This window comes from Rhinoraja longicauda, chromosome 38, assembly GCF_053455715.1.
Source record: "Rhinoraja longicauda isolate Sanriku21f chromosome 38, sRhiLon1.1, whole genome shotgun sequence".
NCBI lineage: Eukaryota > Metazoa > Chordata > Chondrichthyes > Rajiformes > Arhynchobatidae > Rhinoraja > Rhinoraja longicauda.
In genome coordinates, this window is record NC_135990.1 from 15,269,862 (window position 1) to 15,281,193 (window position 11,332).

The 11,332-nt window shown below is 39.2% G+C and overlaps 1 protein-coding gene across 1 annotated transcript in view; it reads left to right on the top strand.

Annotated features, from left to right (window-relative positions):
• The window catches only part of LOC144610808 (death-associated protein kinase 2-like), a 196,271-nt gene extending 184,939 nt beyond the window's left edge, over window positions 1–11,332 (top strand). Inside the window, exon 13 of the mRNA XM_078429727.1 lies at window positions 11,161–11,332. The gene's annotated coding sequence lies outside the window, so the exon portion shown is untranslated. The remainder of the gene's footprint in view (window positions 1–11,160) is intronic.

Genomic DNA, 11,332 nt, shown 5'->3' on the forward strand with positions numbered 1-11,332 from the left:
AGACCCGGGTTCCACCCTGACTACGGATGCTGTCTGTACGGAGTTTGTACGTTCTCCCCGTGACGTGCGTGGGTTTTCTCCGAGATCTTCAGTTTCCTCCCACACACCAAAGACGTACAGGTTTGCAGGTTAATTGGCGTTAATGTGCGGGGATCGCTGGTCGGCGCGGACCCAGTGGGCCGAAGGACCTGTTTCCTCGCTGTATCTCTAAAAAATTTAAAAACTGAACTAAGGGATAATTGAGCCTAAACATAACATGAGGGGTGGTTTCAAAAGGCGAGTGTTGTTACAGAGTGGGAATAAGCAACTCTGGTTATGAAATGGATGTGGGGTTTGCAGATCAGCTCCAGGTCTGGTGCAACATTGAGGTGATAAACAGCCTGGTATATGTGAGACAACACACAGGGAAAGATCCCTGTGTCATTCTAAAAAACAGGCGCTCGTTACTCAAAAGACTTTCAGACAAATGGCTTCAGCAACCATTACGAACACAAAGATATTTCTCTCCACTGATAATGAGGAAGTGGTGCAGTATTTTACACAAGATAGTAAGTGCTATCCTTCCATCTCAGCATGCTGCAACAAAATGATATTTATTTAAAAAAATACATTTCTTGCAATTTCATCCTGTCTCTGAATATGGACTGCACAAATAAGGTACTGCTTTGAACAATGGCATGTTTTCTGACAAATAAATTTCAGAATCTACCCACACTAGAATAGGAAATCCGAGAACACAGATCTCTGACATTAACAAAGATTTTTTTTTAAATTGCACGTGGTGGAAGTGTTAAATAAAACAGAACATGCTGGAAACTCAAAACGTCACTCTGAGATCTCTACCAGTGGCTCACATGGGGCTCAATCAAAGTTAATAGAGCAGAGCAAGATAGACCACTCGACCCTAAAAACCGTAGTATGTTATGGTGCCATTTTAGTAGGCAGAAACTTGCAAAAACATTTTAAAAGAAAAATAACAAAAATCTGTGAATTGATAGATGAGATATATTCTGCATTTTTATGGTATCATCACACAAACTGTTCCCCCACAACACTGATTACACTGCGAGAGGCAGAGCGAACAGCGGGTTTTGCTTACTAAAATGGCGGATGTTATGCTCCTTTGCGTACCACACTTCAGTATAGGTGATTTCGATGGAGTGGTTCATCTTGCTCCTCTAGTATCTTTGGGCTCAATGCCAGTTTGGAGAGGAGCACTCTCCTTCCATCTCAGCACATTGCAGCCTTCCAGACTCAATACGGGACTCCCCAACCTCAGGTGACACTCCTTCTGGGCCAGTTGCAAGTCATCTATCTGTAGTATTGACACACACAAAATGCTGGGCTAACTGAGAGAAGGAATGGGTGACCTTTCCGGTCGAGACCCTTCTTCAGAGTGAATCAGGGGAGAGGGAGATACAGAGATAAGGAAATGTATGGTGTGAAAACTAAACAAAGGGGATGTAGATCAGAAAAAATGTAGAATAGATCATTGTTAGCTAGGAGAAGGTAACAATAAAGCAAATAGAGATAAAATGTAGTATTGGTTCAGGTGTTCTCTCCGTCACTGCAGCCTGACCTGCTGATGCCCAGCTGCCTTGTTATGCCTAGTTGTATTATTAACCTCTCCGGTTCCGATCGTTCACCTTGTTGTGGTGAAGAGGCTTGCGTGTCCCCATGATTCTGAGAGCGATGCCGTCGGAAGCACTGGCTTCTGGTAGGGCCACCCATGGCGATATGGTCGAGGATGAGGGTCCGGACTAAGAACGGTCCATCCTACAAGACCTCAACGGCAGACCAGGCGGATGAAGTTACCTTGAACTCAACGGCTGTGAAGGTGGATGAAGGCTGCAACAGATCCATCAACTCCAATCGCCTTGGTTCCCTTGCCATTGGAATGAGTTGATTGATTTGTGAAGGACCGGGTGCAACATCAAGTACACGTTAAACAAACACATGCACAGGCGTCTTCGTTCTGTGAAGGAACGTAAACCATCATCCTCGACCTCGAGGGATAGCCACGACGACGATTAACCTCTAATTGTGCACATACACTCATTTGACCAGAGAACCTGTGCAATTTATCTCCACAGTAATCCTGGCCTCATTATCAGATAATCCTTTGATCTAACCAACTTTTCCTCAATCTTTGCAACAATTTATCTTTCTCATTTCTCATAAAGGGTTCTGTACCTGAAATATTAATCATTGCTCTTTCTACGGATGCTGCCTGACCTGAATATTTCCAGCATTTTTAACCCTTCGTGTACTTTACTCAGATGCAGCTAAGTACAATGACAATGTTTTTCAGGCATTTTCTGTGCAGGTCAGATATTATTTAGGTACTTGTGCACTATAAATTCACACTTTGAGAATGTGGGAGGAGCCCTGTTAAAGAAGGACAGGGTGGAACACAGAGTGAGAAGTAAAAGCACAAAAATTAAGCACAAAGACAGGAAGGAAAGAAACGATAAAGAAATTAAGAAACCACCTTTTGGGTCTTTATGCTAACATTTCCTTTTGTTGCCCTATATTACATTGTGTGATTGCACTCCCGTGAAGCAACATGAAACAGTTTACAATGTTAAAGCCACTGTATACAGGACGAAAACTGAGCACCGTGAAACCATCCAGCAGGTCAGAGTTAATGTTCAGATCAATTAGAGCCATGAATTTGTAGATTTAGACATCACAGCATCAGCCCCTCTAGGCAAACTTGTCCATGGAGTCAAAGTGATACAGCGTGGAAACAATCCTCTCGGCCCAACTTGCCCACATGTCCAGATATACTAGTCCCACCAGCCCGCGCTTGGTCCATATCCCTCCAAACCTGTCCTATCCATGTACCTGTCTAACTGTTTCTTAAATGATGGGATAGTCCCAGCCTTATCTACCTCCTCTGGCAGCTTGTTCCATGCACCCACCACCTTTTGTGTGAAAAGGTTACCCCTTAGATTCCTATTAAATCTTTTCCCCTCACCTTAAACCTATGTCCTCTGGTCTTCAATTCACCTACTCTGGGCAAGAGACACTGTGCATCTACCCGATCTATTCGTCTCATGATTTTACACACCTTTATAAAATCACCCCTCATACTCCTGTGCTCCAAGGAATAGAGTCCTAGCATACTCAACATCTTCCTTTAGCTCACACCCTCTAGTCCTGGCAACATCCTCGTAAATCTTCTGTGTACCCTTTCCAGCTTGACAACATCTTTCCTATAACATGGTGCCCAGACTGAACACAATGCTCTAAATGCGGCTTCATCAACGACTTATACAATTGCAAAATTACCTCCCAACTTCTATACTCAATATGTAGGAAGGAACTGCAGGTGCTGGTTTAAACCAAAGATAGACACAAAAAGCTGGAGTAACTCAGCGGGTCAGACAGCATCACTGGAGCAAATGAATAGGTGACATCACCTATTCCTCTTCTCCAGAGATGCTGTCTGACCCACTCGCCCGGTGCGGCTCGGCCACGGGACTTTACATCGCCCGGTGCGGCTCGGCCGCTGGACTTTTCATCGCTGGTACGGCTCGGCCACGGGACTTTTCATCGCTGGTGCGGCTTGGCCGCTGGACTTAACATCGCCCGGTGCGGCTTGGCCGCGGGGCCTTCCATCGCCCGGTGCGGCTCGGCCGCGGGACTTAGCTGCGCAAGGCTCGGTCGCGGGGCCTTCCATCGCCCGGTCGGCCGCGAGACTTTTCAGCACCCGGTGCGGCTCGGCCGCGGGGGACTTCCATCCCCTTGCGGGGACTGTGCGGGTCGGTCGGGGACGAGCTGTCTGTCCGTGGGCGTGGGGAAGAGAGTGGAAGTTTTGTTGCCTCCATCACAGTGAGGGGGTGTTTGCAGTCACTGTGATGGACGTTTCTGTTGGGGTTATGTGTCTTGTGTTCTTTTTTGTGTATGACTGCTATGTAGTTTCGTTCGGTACCTCGGTACCGAATGACAAATAAAGCTCTGTTGTTGAACTGAACTGAACTGAGTTACTCCAGCTTTTTGTGTCTATCTTCTACACTCAATACTCTGACTGATGAAGGCCAATGACCACCCTATCTCCTGCGACTCCATCTTCAAGTAACCTTGCACCTGCACTCATAGATCCCTCTGCTCTACAACACTCCCCAAAGCCCTACCATTCACTGTGTAGGTCCTGCCCATGTTAGACTTCTCAAAATGCAACACTCACATTGTCCATGTTGACCAAAATGCCCAGGGACTTATTGTAGTCCTTTATATGGGGGGGGGGGGGGTAGGGGGACTGTGGAAGGTGTTGTACTATGAGGACAGACTGGTACAAGATGAAGATCGAAGGTCAGCCTCTAAATGTGCACATACTCAAGCACCATCTATGCCTTCTACATATTTAAAACACTCCGTGACTTGTAATGCACACTTAGCACACTAGGGGACAGTATTGAATTAATTTCGAGCTGGGTTATTTGCAGACACCACCAGTCTTTGGCTGGGAAGAGCAAAGATCAAGCCTTGATACAAAGCCCTAAATGGGCTTGCCCTCCCTCCGAAATCAAAAATCTTCTAACCCACCACTCTATCACCAGGTCCCTCAGGTCGGCCGATTTGGGGCTACTGACTATCCCGCGGTCTAGGCTTAAGCTCAGGGGTGACCGCGCTTTTGCGGTTGCAGCTCCGAGACTGTGGAACAGCATCCCTCTCCCCATCAGAACTGCCCTCTCCATCGACTCCTTAGCGTTTGAGGCCCTCTGAACTGTTGGGGCGCTGTGAACTGTTTATGTATGTGCTGTTATGTTTGTGTGCCATTGTATGTTCGTTTCTTAGTACCTGAACTGATGTACAGCACTTTGGTCAACGTGGGTTGTTTTTAAATGTGCTATACAAATAAAATTGACTTGACTTGACTTGATTCTGGCACAAAGCCATTCTTCTGCGCAGCAGAGATTCCTGCCCTCCTGAACATCACGGACTTGGACTTGGACACAGCAGACAAAGCACTCGAGGGACTAACTGCAAACTGTACTTGCAAAGCAATACAACTCCAGTGGAACTGGCAGAAACGCAAAGCAATTTCAGCATTACCTCCCAGTCAACATCCGCAGTATTGTGGCTCTTGGTACATTAAGTCGCTTTGAAAGACACACAGTCTCATTTACCCATGCGTGATATCCGACACCAAAACAAACACTATGTTCTGAGCTTTGATGTGACAGGAAAATACCAAATGAACATTTCAAGGATGTTCTGAAAGTCCTTCTTAAAAATGTGAAATATTTCCAAAAATTCCTGGGAAACTCTGGGCCATGAATCCCCACGGTATACAAAAAAAAACCAGGAAGACATTCAGATCCTCAAATCAATTCATTGGGGGCAACAGAATCCCTGTAATTCTTGCAAACAGCATCAACAACCAAGATAGAGGTGTTGGTGAAACCATAGAGATAAATTTAGGAAGTACTAGACCAAACCTCTCCTGCATTGGTGCAGCACCCTCTCCTCTCCTCCCCCCCCCCCTCCCCTCCCTCCCTCCCCTTCCCCCCACTCCATCCCCCTCAACCCCCCTTATTCTCCCTCCTCCCCCCTTCCCTCCCCCCCACTCCATCCCCCTCAACCACCCTTATTCTATCCCTCCCCCTCCCTCCACCCCCTCCCTCCCTCGCTCCCCCTCACTCCCGAGGAGATAGACAAACTTTAAAATGTGAATAACTTAAAAAATATAACACCTATTTCAATGAAACTTCTTCCAACACCTTCCATGGTGAGTAAGGTGGGCCTAAAATTGTCGCGCTATCGTGTACCGTTTTGGCTGTAGTTCAGGAACAAACAAACAAACAAGTTTTAGTATATGGATTGCAAGTTCAAGTTCATTGTCATATGCGCAAGTATGACATGGGTATAATGAAATATCTTGCAAGTCTTCTTCCTTTCTGCTCTAATGGAAAAGTTTGGAATGACCTAGAAATTGATTTTTTGATACGATACAACTCTATCTATCCCGGAGAGAGACTTCTCTGCCGCCAGTAAAAAGATACAGTTACAAGGCAATGAAAGTGTCATGGGCATTACAATAATAATGGAATGTAAGCGACCAGTTATTTCACAGCACATATGTAATATTGCACAAACGTGAAATTAAATTATCGAGTGGAAAAGTCCAGGTTGAGGGATTTGCAAAGATGGGGGTGGGGGGGAGATGTAGCAATGACAGGAACATAAGAACAAACTCAAAGTTAATGAAAGCTTTCATAAAGAGACAAATTGCTGCAAGCACTTGGCTGATCAGGCAGCATCACAATATTCCGTGTTTTTTGGGCTCAGGTTTATAGTTGGGGCGACTCTCAGCCTTCTTTTTTAAATTTAAAAAAAAAATTATTTTTGAAAAGCAATGTACAGATAGAAAAAAAAGACAAATTTGTTACAAATTTCTTACATAGCTTTAATTTTAAATTTTTTAAAGAGAGAAAATAAAAAATAAAGAAGAAAAAAAAAAACTATAAACTATTGGGAAGAGAGAATAATAAATAAATAAATAAAGGTATAACTATAAAAATTAAAGGGGGTAGATCCGGGAGACAATAACCACAGTTGTACATCCAACCCTAAACTCAAGTTTCAACTTTTAATTTAAAATTTTTATTTTAGTCCTGTGTCAAACCCATTTATTTTTCTAAAAATTCAATAAATGGAGACCATATTTTAAAAAATAAATCCGGTTTGTCAATTAAGGCAAATCTTATTTTTTTCCAAATGCAGGGTCTCTGTCATTTCCGTAGTCCACATTTTAATTGTGGGGGTTATTGGTTTTTTTCCAAAATTTAAGTATTAATTTTTTCGCAGTTATTAAACTGTAATCAAGAAAATGTACCTGACTTGTTGTAAAGTTTGTAGTATGTTCCGATAATCCTAATATAATTAATTTTGGATCCATATCCAATTGCTTGTCGATAACTTTAGAAACTATTTAAAAAATATCCAACCAGAAATTTTGCATTTTTATGCAAGTTATGAAAATATGAGTTAAATTAGCTTCTTGAAATTGACATTTATCACAAATAGGAGAGATACTAGGAAAAATCCTATTTAATTTCGTCTTCGAATATAGTAATCTATGTATTATTTTAAATTGTATTAAGGAATGTCTAGTATTTAATGAACATTGGTGTATATGTTGTAAACTTTCATCCCATATATCTTGCATTATGAGTTGGTTCAATTCGTCCTCCCATGCTCGTCTATATGATTCTGATGACGGAATGTCAGTATCTAGGAGAGTATTATAAATAAAGGATATTAATTTATTTGAATTATAATGTCGATTCAGGCATACATCAAGAGTTTCTGGACCTCTAAATTTATATTCTTGCATGTGTAATTTTACATAATCTCTAAGTTGTAAATATCTAAAATAATTATTAAGATGTAATCCGTACTTCTGCTGTAACTCCTGAAAAGAAAGAAAAGTTCCCTTATGATAAAGATCTCCCACCCTTTTAATTCCATAACTTTTCCATTGAGCAAATCCTCTATCTAAGACAGACGCTTTAAAAGAAGGGTTATTCGCAATAGGGAGGAAAGCAGATAATTTACTCAGTTTTAAAGTAAGTTTTAATTGTTTCCAGGTACGGATAACACTGTGTATAATCGGATTACCTCCATATGTTTTTTTATTTAAATTTATTGGGGCTAAGAGGATCGCACCAATATCAAATGGTAAACAATCCTCTTTCTCCATCTTTAACCAATCCGATTGTTGATCAGTGTCATCCAACCAGCAGGTTATATTTTTAATGTTAACCGCCCAATAATAAAATAAGAAGTTAGGTAAGGCAATTGCTCCATTAGTTTTAGACTTACATAGATGTCTTTTATTTATTCTATGAGTCTTGTAGTCCCAAATAAAATTAGTAATAATTGAATCGATTTTAAAAAAAAACTTTTTTGGAAGATAGATCGGAATTGCTTGAAATAAGTATAGTATCTGTGGAAGAAAGATCATCTTTATAGCATTACTACGACCAACTAATGATATAGGAAGTGTTTTCCAAAATTGGATATTTCTGTGTAATTTAGTAAGTAAAGGAGGAAAATTTAATTTAAATAAAGAAGTATATTTCCTAGTCACGTAAATTCCAAGATATTTAAACTTTTCATAGGCAATTTTAAAAGGAAATTGTTGGTATGGCCAGATTTTGTTCCATTATTGGCATAATTTCACTTTTGTACCAGTTAATTCTATAACCTGAAAATGAACCAAATTGAGTTATGAGATTTAATAAATTCGGAATGCTAATTTCTGGCTTTGTAATGTATATTAATACATCATCCGCATATCAAGAAATTGTATTGGTTGTATGTTTAGTATTATAACCGTGAATGTCTGGATTTGATCTAATACTCTCAGCAAGTGGTTCTATAACGAGGGCAAATAGAAGCGGAGATAGTGGGCATCCTTGTCTACAACCCCTAAATAAATGAAATTTGGATGACAGCATTTGATTAGTTAATATTCTAGCTGTTGGGGATGTATATAAAAGTTTCACCCATGAACAAAAATTTTCACCTAATTGAAAATTTTCCATCACTGTGAAAAGATAGGGCCATTCTACTTGATCAAATGCTTTTTCAGCATCTAGCGAAATGATTGCTAAATCTTCGTTTAATAGTCTATTTGAATATATTATATTGAACAAGCGTCTCAAATTGAAAAATGAATATCGTTTAGCTATAAAGCCTGATTGATCGGGGTGTATCAATTTATCTATAACTAGACTTAATCTATGAGCTAAGATTTTCGCTAATATGTTCTGATCAGTATTTAAAAGAGCTATCGCTCTGTACGAACCAGGGTCTTCAGAATCCTTATCTTTTTTTAGGAATAAGTATTATTGTTGATTCAGTCAGAGTTTGTGGTAATCTCTGTTGTTTAAAGGCGTAACTATATACAGTTTGCAAACGTGGAGAGATCAAATCACTAAATTTTTTATAAAATTCATTATTTAAGCCGTCAGGGCCAGGAGTCTTCCCATTTTTCATGGATTTAATGGTCTCTTCAACGTCTTTCATAGTTATTTCTGCGCCCAGTAAATTTCTGTCACTCACATTCAAACCAGGGAGGTTACATTCCTGCAAAAAGTTTTGCATCTGCGCAGAGCTATCTGTTATTTTTGATGAATATAATGTCTGGTAAAATTGCAAAAATCTCTGATTAATATCCTTGGGTAGTTTAAGCAAATCTCCGTTTGCTGATCTAATTTTATGAATTGTAGAATCATCTTCTAATTTACGGAGTTGACGTGCTAGCAATTTCTGTGGTTTATCTCCAAATTCAAAATGTTTTTGTTTAGTATATTGAAAAAGCCTTAAAATGTGAGCTGAAAGTATATAATTTAACTTATATTTGAGAGCTGCGATTTTATTATGTATTTCAATAGAGGGAGCAATGGCATTTGTTATGTCTAACTGTTTTATCTGACTTTCTAGCTCATGTTGTTCAACCCGCTTCTTCTTGTTTTGAGACGCTTGAAAGGCAATAATACATCCTCTCACAAACGCTTTAAATGTTTCCCAAAGCAGGGACGCAGGTGTTTCTGGGCGGTCATTTGCGTTAAAAAAAGTTTCAATTTGCGATTTAAGATAGTCATAACATGCTGTTTCATTTAAAATTTGAGGATTAAATCTCCAATTGGTCTGTTTCCCCGTTACTCCTTGGAGTTTTACCCTAAATGTTAAAGGGGCGTGATCGGATATAATAATATTATGATATTTTGAATTATACGTATAAGGAATAAGTTTGGAGTCCACCAAGAAATAATCAATTCTTGAGTAAGTTTTATGCACTGGTGAATAAAATGAATACGCTCGGCCTGAAGGGTTTTCAATTCTCCAAACATCTTTTATATTTGCACTATTTATATAAGAGTTTAATAATTCACATGACTTGGATTTTGTTTTCCTTTGAGTTGACGATCTATCCAAGTAAGGATCTAATGTAAAATTTAAATCTCCTCCAATTATCAAGTTATATTGTCCAAATTCTGGAATGGTATTAAATATATATTTTTAAAATAACGGATTATCAAAATTTGGTGCGTAGACATTCACCAATATCAATTTTGTGGAGTATAGTTCTCCCACAAATATAACATATCTACCTTCAATGTCAACTATAGAGGAGGTATGTATAAGTGGTATACCCTTACGAATTAAAATGGCAACACCTCTTGATTTAAAGGGAAATGATGAGTGAAATAATTTATCAATCCATTTGCCTTTCAATCTATTATGTGCTACATTTTTGAGATGAGTTTCCTGAAGGAACATTATATCAGCATCAATAGATTTTAAATGTGAAAGTACTTTACCTCTTTTAATTGGTTCATTAATACCCTTGACATTCCAACTACAAAATGTAATACCTTTACCCCCTGTTTTCATAGTAGTATCTTGCATCTTAACCGATAAATAGTCTATAATAAAGCAAATGGCTTGTCACCCGAACTACAACATTTTTCTTGAATGAAGGGTGGATGATCTTTTGTACTACGTAGAATGTCTCCCGGAAATATCTCCCAAAGGTATATAAATTCTGAAAAATGACATAATAATAAAAATTGAGTCTAAAAAAAAAATCAATATATAAAAGGTTAAAAGAGTGCAGGAAAAAAAAAGAAACAACTAAAACTACAACTACAATTAGTGCAGTTAGTGATAGCCACCCTAAGGTGACAAAAAATCTAAGGACTTCCGTGGGATGTAAAAAAATAATAATACTAGCTCCGTTTTTTAACGAAGTTGTTGGTTTTTTTAAAAAAATAAAAGAGAGTTAAACGGGGCAGGCCCGAAATTAATTAGTCTATAATAAATCGATTTTTCTGTCTAAGGTATATTAATTAAATGTTCGAAGTAAAGTTTACATAAATCAAATATTACTTGTACTTCTTATTAGTAATGATTAATAATAATATATGTTTTTTGATTAATAGTAATTAGTTACGGTTAATATTCGTATAGTATATACACTAAGCTTAAATCTTTAGGTTTTAATATCTTAAAGTCCAATCAATTGTCTGCCAATTAATAAAGCCGTGAAGTCATATTCAACCCTTCAGCGACCTTTCGATCTCCCGAGCGAATTCCAGTGCTTTATTGTGGTCAGTAAAAAAGGATTCTATTTGATTGTAGGTAACTCGGAGTTTTGCTGGATACAACATACCAAATCTGAGCGATGGGATCTTCCTAAGAATAGATCTTGACTCATTGAACAATGCTCTTTTCTTGACCACCTCAGCAGGGTAATCTCTGAAGATGCGAATCTCATCGCCTTGAAATGATAAAGTTCTGTTGCTAGCAATTC